Raw genomic sequence first — 15934 nt, 5'->3', positions numbered from 1 at the left:
TATTTAATATAAATTATATATTTTAGCTTTGCTGTGATTTGTGCAATCAACTAAAAGGTCTCTGCTTTCTAAGCTCACTGCTTCTGTCACCCTGGGGAGAGTTCCGTTGGAACCATTCATCAAAAGAGTTTTTTAAGTTAAATACAACACCATTCCACTCTTATGGCTCAAATGTTTCAGTGTTGATGTGATGACTATAGCCAGGAACTCAAAACCTACACGTTTTTATGAGTACATTTCAGGAAAAACTGTCATTTGTGATGTTGAACCTTTGGGGTGTGTCTTTTCATCAAAGATTATTTTAAGAAAGGCCATCTCTTTGAGTTGCCCACCACCTTTTTGGATTATAGATCACTTTTTTACTGGAAATCTGGACAATGCACTATGACACTACTATTCAGTGTCACGGCTGGCCCTGGCCCTTTTGCAGTGTTTCCCCCAGATTTTTGGCTTCTGTTCCTGATCCCCTTTTTTGCTAGCATTAGGACTCTGTGCACTTTTCCCTGCTAACCAGTGGTAACGGGGTTGTGCTCTCTCGCCTTCAATTGGAGAATTGCTTATTATTTCTTCCCCAAGAAGGGACTGTCCTCAGAGTACCAATGTGCTGCACCAACATCTTTACCATTGTTCAAGTATACTGTTTTGTGGCTGGTGCACATTTCCTTTGGATGGAATAATTAACATTAGGTTTAAAAGCTGATCATCCAAAGCAGAATAACTCTCCACTGGTTTCAGCACGATGTAAGTAAAATGCATCTTATCTAAGAATATGAGCCACCCTATCATAGTGGGAGATATAGGGAGAATGCTTGAAGGTGCGTGCTGGTTGGGAAGTCAATGATTGGGGTGATCTCTTTTTGATTTTTGATTGTTTCAGAGACCATGATATTATTCTCTGATCTTGTTAATGGTTTTGTTCGCCTTCAGAGAGAGAGTCTCAGTTCTTTACTGAACCATATGCCTAGATATGTCATTGAGTTGTTTTGCTATTTTAAGCCTGCAATCCGTAAGACGAGAGAGGTGCAATGAACATATAGGGCAAATATTTCTGTTTTTTTCTTTGAGGGAATACCATGCTTAAGACAAAATATGGACTTGCATACAGTGAAAACTATATGAGACATATCCTATGCATATAATGAGCAATAATATACACTTTTTATAGTTGCAACATAAAACGTCCAAAAAATGATGTTAGTTACTGTCTAACACTGTTGAACCACACAGCAAAGAAAAATGAATGCTGCATGGAGCTGTCCAAGTAATAGACAATCGTCTAAATGTTCCTCTTGAAATAGTGGTGTGATTTCAAAAAGTCCCTAGAATTAAAATATTTCATTTGTAAATAAACCACAACAATTTATCTCCAAACTAAACATATATACTCAAAAGAGTTTAGTAACTTGATCTCCTATGACTCATGCATTTATTCCATCATTGTGTCGAGTGACAAGAGTGAAACCCTGTCGAGCACATAAAGGCAAAATGCACAATGCTTTTATTCAGCATCTGTTCACTCTGTGAGTATATGCAGGAAAGTAGCCTCTTTCTAGCTTGGTTGCCCCCAGTTTTGGCCTGTTTGTCAGTGTGTTGGACTGTGTTCACTTGGATCCTGCTAACCAGGACCCCAGTGATTATGCTTTCTCCTTTAAACTTGGTTGCTGGAACTATTTTCATCCCACAATTGGCACTCTGGTGCCCCATGATAAGTCCCTAGTATTTGGTACCTAGGTACCCAGGGCCTTGGGGATCTCTATCGGCTACAGCATATATTTTGCCACCCATAGGGAGCCCAAACAAAGTGTTCTGTAGGACTGCCATTGCAGCCTGCGTGAAAAGATGCAAGCACCTTTTCACTGCCACTTTTCACTGCACCTGGTCACTTATAAGTCACCCTTATGGCAAGCCTTCTAGCCCAGAGGGCAGGGTGCAAAGCACCTGTGTGTAATGGTACCCCTGCACTAGCAGAGGTGCCCCCATGAACTCCATGCCCATTTTCCCGGGCTTTGTGAGTGCAGGGACGCCATTTTATGCGTTTACTGGACATAGGTCAATACCTATGTCCAGCTACATAATGGTAACTCCGAACATAGGCATGTTTGGTATCAAACATGTTGGAATTATACCCCAATGCTTCAAAAAGTGCATGATTCCATGCACTCTGAGGGCTCCTTAGATGACCCCCAGTATTGCCATTACAGCTTTCTGAGGGTTTTCAGGCAGCCCAAGCTGCTGCCACCTCCCAGACAGGTTTCTGCCCTCCTGTTGCTTGAGAAGCTCAAGCCAAGGAAGGCAGAACAAAGGATTTCATTTGGGAGAGGGGTGTTACACCCTCTCCCTTTGGAAATAGGTGTTACAGGCTTGGGAGGGGTAGCCTCCCTAAGCCACTGGCAATGCTTTGAAAGGCACATTTGTTGCCCTCCGTGCATAAACCAGCCTATACAGGTTCAGGGAACCCTAGTCCCTGCTCGGGCGCGAAACTGGACAAAGGAAATGGGAGTGACCACTCCCCTGTCCATCACCACCGCAGGGGTGGTGCTCAGAGCTCCTCCAGAGGGTCCCTGGGTTTTGCCATCTTGAATTCAAGGTTGGCAGGGAGCTCTGGGAGCATCTGATGGGCCAGTGCCAGCAGGTGACGTCTGAGCCTCCTCCTGATAGGTAGTCACCCAGCTAGGTGACCAATCCCCCTTTCAGGGCTATTTAGGGCCTCTCTCTTGGGTAGTTCCTCAGATTCGGATTGGAAGACATCAGTAGCATTCCTCTGCACCCTCACAGCTGCAACAAAGAAGCAAGGCTCTTCCTGCAACATTGTTTTCATTGCTCCTTCCAGCAACTGCAACATTTCCCCGGTCGTGCATCCTCTGGGGACAGCCCATCTTCAGCCTGCATCAGAAGGAAGAAGGAATCTCCCTTGGAGAGGAGGAGTCACTCCCCTGCTTCTGCAGGCACAGACTGCAACAACGACTGGCTGCTTGGATCCCCTCACCTGCTGAGCTGCATGGATCCTGCATCACAGATGGTGCACTGAAGTGGTCCCGACGGTCCTCTCTTCCAGCTGTCCAACTTGGGTGGAGATATGCCCTTGCCTGCCCACGCAGGACAGTACCCCCATTTACCGCATCATTTTCAGCTGCCAAAGTTTGTTGGCATCTTTTCCACAAGACCTTCAGCAATCTTGAAACTGCAGCCCCCAGCGGTCCATCCTGTGATGCACAGCTCCCTGAGTGCTCCTCCAGCGGCGTGGGAGTCCTTTTCATACTGCTGAGTGGGCCTCTTCTGTGACTTTCATGTCCCTGTCCTCTGGGTACTGCCTGGGCTTCTGTGGGCTCTCTGTTTTGCTGAGGACCCCTCGGATTTACCCTTCTAGGTAGAGTCCACCTGGTCCCCGGCAGCTCCACTTTCCGCCAATTGGAAGTTTTGCGTGTGCCAAGGCTTGTTGGCAGAATCCAAAGATGCAAACCTGGCAGCAATCCTCCTTCCATCATGGGACATCACCTGCACCCTCCAGGAACTCAGGTTCGTCTTCTTGGTTGCAGTGCTGGCTCTCCTTCTTCATCGTCGACTCACCTCTTGCACCTTCAAACCGTTGGGTAAGAGCTCCTGCCCTTCCTGGACTCTGCTGTGCTTCTTGCACTCCTTCCACAGGTCCTCTTGTCCAGAAATCCACTGTTGGTGTCTTGCAGTCTCTTCTAGGTTTTACATTATTCTTCTTTTCTTCCAAGTGGGTGTTCTGGGGAATTTACAGTGATTTACTCCTGCTTTCCTGGTCGCTGGGGTGGGTTGAGGCACTTACCTTTTGGCTTTCCTAGTACTCCCAGCTCCCCTCTACACACCCCACTTACCTACGTGGGGGACCGTGGTGGGGGACCGACTCTCCCATTCCATTTTTTTTAGTATATGGTTTGTGCTCCCCCTAGGGCTATTTCTCTCTATTTTGATTATCACTAATTGCACTGTTTTCTAACAGTTTTTATGCCTATTTATGCATACTAGTGTATATAATTTTTGTATTACTTACCTCCTAAGGGAGTATAGCCTCTGGTATTTTTGGTATTTGTGTCATCAAAATAAAATACCTTTATTTTTGAAACACTGAGTGTTTAATTACTAAGTGTGACTACAGTGGTATTGCATGAGCTTTGCATGTCTCCTAGATAAGCCTTGGCTGCTCATCTACGGCTACCTCTAGAGAGCCTGGCTTCTAGACACTGACTACACTACACTAATAAGGGATACCTGGACTTGGTGTAAGGTGTAACTACCATAAGTACCCACCACAAACCAAGCCAGCCTCCTACAATATAGCTGCCTCATGAGAAAGAACTTCCACCAACGCAGGGTGTATTAATGTTCTTCCCATTCCTTCAGATAACCCAGAGTGTCAAACAGATCAAGTTTCAGAGGTTACAGGTAAAAGCAGCCTGACGCTGCCCAAACTTCAACAAACTGGACCAGATTGCCTTGACTTTTAAATAGCAGCACCATCCCCAGAGGAGGAGAGAAACAAATTAAAATTGCTGTGCCAGTTACAAAGCCTATTGGCTGATTGGCCCAGAATACCTACAAATAAACAGATGTTGGTACTTTTTAATGCCCCTTGCCATAATCTTATGGTAGGTTAGATATCGCTGATCAAACATTTCAGATCAACTGAAAGAAACTCAGTGGCAGAATTGTTACAGTACGAGAGAGACCCGCATACTGTTCTTAAATCCAAAGTACCCAACACATCTTTTTATGTGTTCAGACTGAGAGTCTGCACATGTGAAGTTCAGCTTATGTGCCATGCCCAGGCCATGTGCTTTCATCCCTGTGTGTATGTATTGAGTATGTGTGTATGTATGGTTAATACTAGCAGCCCTCCATGCACTTTTGCAAGAGGCTGTTCGAGTAGGATTATTTTTTAACTTATCCTGGCTTGACATGACACAAGTTGAAGACTGTCGAAGTGTATTGCCTGCACTTCTAAGCTGCAGAGGCAGCCACTGAACGGCGGAGAGGTGGAGACAGGATTGCCTTGAGAAATTCAGTGGTAACCTTTTAAGCAGAGAATTGCTGGTTAGTTCTTGTCAAGCACTGACATTTACTCGATGGTGTTGGAATGTGGGTGAGCCAGCAGATTCGGTTATTAGAGGGAAGGAGAGATGATTCTGGCCAGGGTCTGGTTCTTTTGACTTTTCTTTGAGTGTGTCATCAATGAAGCTGATGAGAGTACGATGCAGAGCTTCACACTTATTATACTCATGTTATGGGTACTTCTACTTGAAGCCGGTCTTAAAATACTTGCTGGAAAAGCCATTGCCTTACACAAAGACTTTATCAGCACTGCAGTGAGAAAAGGAAATTACAAAAGGAACCATATCAAATGGGTTTCACGGCTTCAGATAGTGGATCCACATCCCTATTCTGGAAATCGCGAAAAAAAAGTTGAACCCATACTTGCCTTCTTCATTCACATTCCAAGTTTCAACAGTGGCCAGGGACTGAGTTATTCTACAGAATGATCCCGGGCTGGTTTCACTGATAGCCAGTGTCCTCAGGGTGATCAGATATCACCTCAGGTGTGCAGTGTTGTACTGGAAAGCTGATGGTCTGTCTAAGTCATGGCAGCCTTCCTGTCTGCTTGTATCCTAAAAGGGAATAAGGAGCAACTTGTACTGCAGGAGTACTGCAATCAACACAAAAGAAAATGGGAAAAACTCCCCCAGGCCAGGAGTACTGGACCTGTTGGATCATCATGCCTTCCCCCGTGAGCAGGGACATGAAGAGAAGGGGGCAGGGACACCCAGACGAGCCCCAGCGTCAGCAATTGCTCAGAGTGTGTGTTTGAAGACTACACACCCAATTTTGGAGATACAGAGTGAGTTTCACCTCAGGTAACAGTAATAACTGAACAGAATACTGAAAACTTATCCAACTTGGTAAAAGTGTCTTATACTTAATTGCCACATTTAATTAACTTGTAAGGCCCTAGTAAATAGTATTACATGTACCCAGGGCCTGTAAATTAATTAATGATCTGAACTGATCCCAAATTGAGCATATGCCTTAGTTGACCCCTTCTCATGTCAGTACTAAAATACTGACATGGTTCCCCTTCTTTCTGTGGCAGTCATTAGCATACTGAGGAGGTGTGAAAACGTGCTGTGCCAGGACTCCGTAGACAAACATCTAAAGGCAGGAAGGCAGAACACAGGCCATTGCTGGACAGTTACGTAGGATGTGCCATTTGGGAATGGACAGGAGAAGATAGTATCACAAAGGGCCAGAGGAAAGACTTGCTTTCTGACGGGAAAATGCCCTTCATGGCCTTATGTGGAAGAAACCTTTCACGAGAGAAGCTGTTTTAGACATTTGTCTCTGCTCTCAGTAAGGGGAAACCTATTCTCAGATTAGGCATATGGAGTGTATTCTCATTTTTGTATGGCTGGAACTGGGAGGGGACATGAAGTTCCTGTGCGAGGAGCCTCACCACATCCATTATGAACTGACATTTCTGGGAAATTTAAGAGACAATTGAGACACGAAGCGATGAAAACGTGTAAAGAGTTTTAGTGCCAATTCTGCAGGGATTGGTCATAGGAAAGTAACAAATTATTATTGAGTGCACTGGATAAAATTGAAACCAATCTACAAGCACTTAATAACATTCCTCGACTTGGAAAAATATCAAAAAGAGGTAGAATTCTGCATATCCTATTTTTGAAACGGCCAGAAGTGTCTCCTGCTACCCACTTGAACTCAGGGACTGGAATTTCTCTTCAAGGGTCAGTTGGGTGGCCCTTATTCTGTCTCAGGGACACTAAAGGCTGTAGAAGGGCTCCACCCTGCCTTTGAGAAAGAACTGGTTATCCAGTCAGGTGTGGCATGTAGTGAACTCTGTGGGAGCCCTGGCTATCAAGAGACCAGAACCCTAGGATCATTAGATTGAAGAATTTGAGCTGTAGCTGAGCCCAGGAGTTATGTTTCCAGCATCTCCAAGAACTGGGATTTAGTCATTTTTTAATGCACCACGACTCCCTGAGAAAGGCAGTTCCTCATTTGCTAGTTTTGCCGTTTTGCTAGTGTTGTTCAGTGCCACCTCGCAGCTGCTGAAAAGATGTATTCCTCCCTGTGGAACTATCGTCTGCTAAAGCCTCCTGCCACGCTTGAGAAGTCTGAGAATTAAAAAAAAAGAATGTGGCCTTGATTTAGTGTTCGGTGGACAAGGTACTCCTTCAAAACATGGCAGATATACCTAGCACCAGCAAAATGTCCCAGTGTGTGACTTTGCACACAGTTATGAGATAGATGCTCTGTCTGGAATGCCTGAAGCTTCACTCTCCTCAAGAGGCTCTCACTTGGACTATACCTCAACATTATTATGAAAAAAAATTAGACTTGTTATTTGTGAAGTAATTTGTGAATAGAAATGTGAATAGAAATGTGTGTAGTCCCTTCCACATTTGTTTGAGTCTACTTTGTTTCTCTCTAAATGTATCATTATATATAACATATACTTGATACTATCACCCTTTAAGAAAGCATTGTTATACTGTGAGCATGCATGAATGAAATAAACTAGTGCATTATAAAATATATGTAAAGTATAATAAAAACACAGACAAAAGTATGCTTTGAGCAGAAATAATAATGTAAGGCACATGACACCCGGCAGTGGTCTAATTTCCACAATCCTGCCCATAGCACTGAATTACTATACTATTACATTCATTCTTTTGATGTACCAGGTGTTCACCACAGTGTTTCATCAACTATACGAAATTATTTGCATGTCTACTACACGTTATCTGAGGTGAGGGTTGCACAGGATGGAAGTTTGAACTGAATTATCCACTATAATATAATTTACTTTGAATAACCCTTAGTAACAGTGATTCATTATAAATATTGGAATGCCCCTATACTGGAGTTATCGTTACTGGGGTTCTTTGTTATCTGATAGAGGGGCGGGATTATACCTTTTCGGGGAATAACGTGGAAATTGCTCCCATTGGGAGACTTTCCCTGCTTGCAACAAGTGAAATCACTAATTAGAATACCATTCACCAGTGGTGTTCGTTATAAATATATAATTACAGTGGGCTTGGTAACTCTCATTACAGAGAAAATTGAAATGTTTGGGCCCTCGTAATGTGTGCCTAAAGCCTTTAGTACTTACAATACAAACAAAAGGTCTCGGTTTCTCTTTTTCAACACACTTCTGTGAGGGTACAGCTTACCTCTGTTAATTCACTGCGTTTAGCGAAGGAGCCCTTCTACGAGATTCACCTTGTTGTAGATTGAAATGTTTCTTCATTATATAATTTTCTTTCTAGGACAGCTGTGGGCATCACACATGCCCACGCACACTCGTATGCACATTCTAACACACTCCTTACATACTTCCCCTAATAAAAAGCCAGACAAATGGCATTGGTTAATGCTTTTTGTTCTGTGGGTGTGTGTAAGGAAATGCCTCCTTGGCATGGTTACCCCCTGACTTTTTGCCTTTGCTGATGCTAAGTTTTGATTTGAAAGTGTGCTGAGGCCTGCTAACCAGGCCCCAGCACCAGTGTTCTTTCCCTAACATGTACTTTTGTTTCCACAATTGGCACACCCTGGCATCCAGGTAAGTCCCTTGTAACTGGTACCCCTTGTACCTAGGATCCTGATGCCAGGAAAGGTCTCTAAGGGCTGCAGCATGTCTTATGCCACCCTGGGGACCCCTCACTCAGCACAGACACACTGCTTGCCAGCTTGTGTGTGCTAGTGAGGACAAAACGAGTAAGTCGACATGGCACTCCCCTCAGGGTGCCATGCCAACCTCACACTGCCTATGCAGTATAGATAAGTCACCTCTCTAGCAGGCCTTACAGGCCTTACAGCCCTAAGGCAGGGTGCACTATACCATAGGTGAGGGCACCAGTGCATGAGCACTGTGCCCCTACAGTGTCTAAGCAAAACCTTAGACATTGTAAGTGCAGGATAGCCATAAGAGTATATGGTCTGGGAGTCTGTCATGCACAAACTCCACAGCACCATAATGGCTACACTGAAAACTGTGAAGTTTGGTATCAAACTTCTCAGCACAATAAATGCACACTGATGCCAGTGTACATTTTATTGTAACATACACCCCAGAGGGCATCTTAGAGGTGCCCCCTGAAACCTTAACCGACTATCCGTGTAGGCTCACTGGTTTTAGCAGCCTGCCACACACCAGACATGTTGCTGGCCACATGGGGAGAGTGCCTTTGTCACTCTGTGGCTAGTTACAAAGCCTGTACTGGGTGGAGGTGCTTCACACCTCCCCCTGCAGGAACTGTGACACCTGGCGGTGAGCCTCAAAGGCTCACCCCCTTTGTTACAGCACCACAGGACACTCCAGCTAGTGGAGTTGCCCGCCCCCTCCGGCCACGGCCCCACTTTTGGCGGCAAGACCGGAGGAGATAATGAGAAAAACAAGGAGGAGTCACTGGCCAGTCAGGACAGCCCCTAAGGTGTCCTGAGCTGAGGTGACTCTGACTTTTAGAAATCCTCCATGTTGCAGATGGAGGATTCCCCCAATAGGGATAGGAATGTGCCCGCCTCCCCTCGGGAGGAGGCACAAAGAGGGTGTACCCACCCTCAGGGCTAGTAGCCATTGGCTACTAACGCCCCAGACCTAAACACACCCCTAAATTGAGTATTTAGGGGCTCCCCAGAACCAAGGAACTCAGATTCCTGCATCCTAAGAAGAAGAGGACTGCTAAGCTGAAAAACCCTGCAGAGAAGATGGAGACACCAACTGCTTTGGCCCCAGCTCTACCGGCCTGTCTCCCCACTTCTAAATTCACTGCTCCAGCGACGCTCTCCCCAGGGACCAGCAACCTCTGAAGCCTCAGAGGACTGCCCTGCATCTAGAAGGACCAAGAACTCCCGAGGACAGCGGCCCTGTTCACCAAAGACTGCAACTTTGTAACAAAGGAGCAACTTTAAAACAACGTGCGTTTCCCGCCGGAAGCGTGAGACTTGCCACTCTGCACCCGACGCCTCCGGCTCGACTTGTGGAGAACAAACACTTCAGGGAGGACTCCCCGGCGACTGCGAGACCGTGAGTAGCCAGAGTTGCCCCCCCTGAGCCCCCACAGCGACGCCTGCAGAGGGAATCCCGAGGCTCCCCCTGACCGCGACTGCCTGCTTCTCAGATCCCGACGCCTGGTAAAGACTCTGTACCCGTAGCCCCCAGGACCTGAAGGATCCGAACTCCAGTGCAGGAGTGACCCCCAGGAGGCCCTCTCCCTTGCCCAGGTGGTGGCTACCCCGAGGAGCCCCCCCCTTGCCTGCCTGCATCGCTGAAGAGACCCCTTGGTCTCCCATTGAAACCTATTGAAAACCCGACTCGTGTTTGCACACTGCACCTGGCTGCCCCTCGCGCTGCTGAGGGTGTACTTTCTGTGTGGACTTGTGCCCCCCCCCCGGTGCCCTACAAAACCCCCCTGGTCTGCCCTCCGAAGACACGGGTACTTACCTGCTGGCAGACTGGAACCGGGGCACCCCTTCTCCATTGAAGCCTATGCGTTTTGGGCACCACTTTGACCTCTGCACCTGACCGGCCCTGAGTGGCTGGTGTGGTAACTTTGGGGTTGCTCTGAATCCCCAACGGTGGGCTACCTTGGACCCAAACTTGAACCCCGTAGGTGGTTTACTTACCTGCAAAAACTAACAAACTCTTACTCCCCCCAGGAACTGTTGAAAATTGCACAGTGTCTAGTTTTAAAATAGCTATATGTGATTTATGTGAAAACTGTATATGCTATTTTGCTAATTCAAAGTTCCTAAAGTACCTACCTGCAATACCTTTCATTTGAAGTATTACATGTAAATCTTGAACCTGTGGTTCTTAAAATAAACTAAGAAAAAATATTTTTCTATACAAAAACCTATTGGCCTGGAAATGTCTCTGAGTGTGTGTTCCTCATTTATTGCCTGTGTGTGTACAACAAATGCTTAACACTACTCCTTTGATAAGCCTACTGCTCGACCACACTACCACAAAATAGAGCATTAGTATTATCTCTTTTTGCCACTATCTTACCTCTAAGGGGAACCCTTGGACTCTGTGCATACTATTCTTTACTTTGAAACAGTGCATACGGAGCCAACTTCCTACAGTGTGTCATCCACCCTTCTTTTCTTTGCCAGTCCTTTGTTCCTTTAGTATCTTCGTAGTAAATCTCTTCTGTGGATTTATCTTTTCTCTTCTGGGTGTTCATCTTCCTCTTTCTAAATCCAGGTTGTGTTTGTTTGGTTGTTTTATGTTTGTTGTTCGCTGGAGGGCCCAAGCACCTTTGTTTTTTTCTTAGCTGCTCACTGCCTTATATCTCTGATGTGTTTTCTGCTTACTTATGTCCTTTACTGGTTGTCACTAGCTTTTGGTGGTGGTTAGTTCTCAGTGGCACGGCACCTAATGTACGCAAGAAAAATAGGCCACGTTTGCACTTGGCTGCAGCGTACTCCTCACACTCCGGAGACCCAGTAGCACTGTACTTGCTAAGCTACTGTAGCTCACCAATCCACTTATCGTTGGCACCATTTTACCTTATTTCTCATATTAGTTGAGAAGAGCAACATCTGTTTGGGAAAGAGAAACAGGTGCAAATCACAAACTTTTTCCTGGCAAACCACCCTACAAAACTAAACCTTGCTAAACATGAAAAGCAACTAACCAATGTCCGACACTTCCACTGCTGTGGTTCCTCCCCACAAACCCACCACACAGCTATCTCATTTAACTGTAGTGCATTTCAACATTTTAATTTAATATGACCCCTACAGGCTGTGACTGCATGTATGAACCCCTAAGCAACCAAACGTCCTAAAATTAATCTTGAAGTAACTGCCTACCCTCCTTTGGACCTGGTCACAAATTTCCAACATCAACCAAACTTCTGAGAAGTCCTGAAAAACATTTCAGAACCCCGCCACCCAAAAAAAGAGAGCCCGCTAGGTTTTTCTGCCCCTCACCCACCATCATACTATTTATGCACTGAACCAAGTCTCTGCAAAGCAATTCCCCTTTTCCTTTCCATGTGATGGGAAACAAATTTTTATTCAGACCCAATTTTTTCCCAAATGCTCTCTGATGATCTTGGACTTCTACCCACTTGATCAACGAATGGTCCAAAACCCAAATGGCCACCTCTTCCACCAACAGACCTGCCACGGAACACCTGGAAAGAAACAAAACAGCAGTAAGGGCTTCAAAGCGACTGACCGCCCACACTTTCCTTTCCTCCCCCATTACCCTCACATAGCACCTATAGCAATCCGAGGACCAACATCCCAAGCGAATAATGTCCTCTCGCGACGAGCCTAATCCACCTGCTTCTGTTGCTGCACCAGTGCGGAAGGAGTGCGTTCCAAAATCCGCAGGATGCAAAGCCAATTGGACAGAGATTATATCGGAATAGCGCTAGCACCTGAAAAGTGGAGACCCTATTACCAGAACTGTGTTTGAAAACAAAACTAGTGCTAGATTCACTGCATGATGCCCAATGCACCCCTAAGCCACTGGATATTGCCCCAGGTAACCTATTCTGTGCAAAACTTTGCGCTTTCCCTGCGCTCTTTGGTCTGTTTGGAGCTCCCATCCAGGTAGAGACATCCTCCCACAGCACCCCCCTTGACTCCTGCCTCCCAACAACTCCCAAACCCGGAAAGCGCCAAAGAACATCCACGACATAAAAGCCGAGAATAAGCAAAATTCCAAATCCCCGCTACTACCTCAAGATGCTGCACAATAACTGCCACATGAAAGGTTTTCTAGACTGCCCTCGGCTCCCCAGTTCTCTTGCCAACCCTTCCAGCATCCTGCGTCCCAGCTCACCCGCGGAAGGAGCATATCCCCACAACAATTTTCCCATTAACCCCACTTCTGCCAATTTGCCTGTGATTGTGACCCAAGATATGCCTTTATCAATTAAATCCAGTATAAACTAAATCACGTCCTCTGCCCGCAACCAACCTTCCCCCCTACGTTGCGCTCCTGAAGCCAAGAACTCCAACCATGACTGACCGTATGCTCTCCATGTGGACTCTTAAAGGGACCCTACCACCAGTTGTACCGTGCTGCCTATCAACCATAATGAATCTGGCATGGGCCTCTGGAGTTTAGCAACATCCTTGGCCAACCCATGGAATCTCCCACATTGTGAACGAGACAGAGCATCATCAGTGTCATTGTCCACACCCGGCACATGCTGTGCTCTAAAAGAAGTATCATGACGCAAACAACCCAGAACAAATACGCGCAGTCATTTTTGAACCTGCGCATCCCTGGCTGACTGCCTGTTAACCACCTCCACTACGGACATGTTATCAATCCTGAATAGCACCTTCCTGTGCGCCAAATCTGCACCCCAAAAGGTCACTGCTACGACAAGGGACAGCAATACTTCTGCCTTTGTTGGCCCACTGCTCTGGCCATGGCTCCGCTCACCACTTGCCTTGCCAAAAAAGGCCAAAACCCAGCCCCCCCTCCACATTGGAAAATATCTGTACAGACCAGTGCAAATCATCCCGCCGTGCCAGTGGGATCCCGTTACAGGAATGCAAGAAAAAACATCAAATCGAAAGGTCCTCCCTGACCCCTGCCGAGAGCCGTATGTGATGATGAGGTAATGAGAGGCCCAATAGGGCCAGCACCTGCCTTCTGCAATAGATCCTGCCTGCCCTCACCACCCTACATGCAAAGTTCAGGTGCCCTAATATCCTAATAGTATTTGTACCGCCCTCACTTTCACTTTCTCACGTGCAAGCATGCATTCCAACAGCCTTAACATATTTTCTTTTTTCTCCTGTGGCCACCTAGCCTCCATGTAAAGAGCCACTGCAAAAAGGAACTAAAGTATTCAAACAAGGCACATAGTATAGAGCAACCCATAGGTAAGGCCTTATCCATGTACCAGCATCCTTCAGATTGTATAACCAAGAGCTAAAAGTCATCAGGATGCACTGGAAGCAGCCGAAAAGCTGACTCCACATCACACTTTGCCATTAGTGCCCCTGGGCCCGCCATCACTATCAGTGGCATGGCCACACCAATGGAAGAATATGATACAGAGGCCACCTTTTCTGCAATAAAATCATTCACGGACCCCACCTCTAGCCATGACAAGTGCTGAATCAAGCGATATTGACCCTGCTCCTACTAGGGCATCACCCTGATTGGAGAAACAATCAATACCTCCATCGGCCAACTGTGAAAGGGGCCCACCATCCTGCTCTCAGCAGTTTCCTTCCCTAGTTTGTCCTCAACAACCCACTTGTGTTCTTTTGCAGACTTCAAGTTATCTGCCCACCTCCACACCCGCAACCCAAATGAAAACCCCATCTGAACCCTTCACAGAGAATCTTTGCTTCCTTCTGATGCCCATAAAAACCCAGCCAGTACTCCGACCTATCAAGGTTAACCGGAGTATGAGCCTTTTGCACCAGATCACTGGCCCCCCACCCCCCCAGTTGCCAGGAAACTATTGCTGCTGATGTATCCCCTGTCCGGCTGCATACTGCTGCTGTTGACTTGTCTCCTGTCCAAGGTGTCCCCGGCAAGCCCTGAAACAGTTTATAAGGGGATGCCTACCCACACATTTAGAGCACTTGTGGTGGAATTTACAGTATTCCTGAGTGCACATCCCTTTATTAAAGTCCCAGCAAGTGCTGCCTGTCCCAGTCTAGATTTTTGCCTTGAAATCCACCCCCACCCCAGGTGGTTCGCACCTGAAAGAGGCGATAGACTATTAATAAACTGCTTGCTGTGAAGATGGTTTTGCTCATCTTTGCTGCCCCCATGGTGTGCTGCCACTGTCTGAATCTAACTCCCCCCCCACTACGCCTCAGGATCCCATGCCAATCATGCTCAAAATTCCTCGTCATACTGACCCATGCGTGACCTCCCCCTGTAAGTTGGGCATTCCAAATAACATCCATATATTTAAACATGGCTACACAGCACTCCAGATATTTTTTGTAGTAAACGCTGGTGGAGATTAAGAATGCCGACGTTGAGTTTTCTATTGTTAGGGATACTTTTGGCCGGTTCACCAGCTCGTACTCCTCCTCCTTTGTCCCCTCTTTGGAGCACACTTCTTGATGTAAGAACTTGAGCATTTCAGTGTACTCCCCTTTCCATATCCTCTCCTTTGTGGCTAGCATTAAGTGCGCCCCCAACTGCTTTGTGACCCCCATGTAGAGTAACGTCACAACCAACATAGCTATTATGATCCCCCTACTGAAGCCTGATAGGCCCTCTACAGATGTTCGCTCACATTGCGCTCTTTCCATGCTCAATATTGACTACAAAATACTGAGCCGGATCCTTGCCAATAGACTACTTCCCCATATGCCATCATTGATTCACCAAGATCAATCAGGCTTCATACCTAAACGTACCACATCTCAGAATATCAATACTCCACTCCCTGCCCCCGACTCTGCCACAGGCGGCGATCATCTCGGTAGACATAGAGAAGGCCTTCGACAGCCTAAGGTGGGACTACCTAGATCAGACCATGCAGAAACTGGGATTGGGGGAGGGGTTTGTGAGATGGACTAAATTACTTTATGCCAACCCCACTGCAAGAGTAAGGACAGGCAATACTATATCTGCCCCGTTCCAGGTTGGAAGGGGCACCAGACAAGGATGCTCGCTATCCCCCCTTCTTTTTGCAATAGCAGTAGAACCAAATGGCTAGAACCAGTCTGCACTTTAAGGGTATTTCACTCAACAATTGGACCCACCACATCGCTTTATACGCAGATGACATGCTGCTCTTCCTACAAAATCTAGAGACAGACCTACCGGGGGCCATGAAAATGCTGGAGAATTACGGGGCAGCCTCCAGACTCCAGATCAACTAGAGGAAATCCTCCATTTTCCCGATGCGTAAAGACACCCCTGAGCCTAATAACA

The 15934-nt window shown here is 46.5% G+C and overlaps 1 protein-coding gene across 9 annotated transcripts in view; it reads left to right on the top strand.

The window, feature by feature from the left end:
• The window catches only part of SAMD13 (sterile alpha motif domain containing 13), a 309780-nt gene that overhangs the window by 179484 nt on the left and 114362 nt on the right, over positions 1–15934 (top strand). The window lies entirely within an intron of this gene.

Source organism: Pleurodeles waltl, chromosome 4_2 (assembly GCF_031143425.1).
Source record: "Pleurodeles waltl isolate 20211129_DDA chromosome 4_2, aPleWal1.hap1.20221129, whole genome shotgun sequence".
Taxonomy (NCBI): domain Eukaryota; kingdom Metazoa; phylum Chordata; class Amphibia; order Caudata; family Salamandridae; genus Pleurodeles; species Pleurodeles waltl.
The sequence above is the reverse complement of the archived record's forward strand: the minus strand, read 5'-3'. Positions and strand labels throughout refer to the sequence as shown.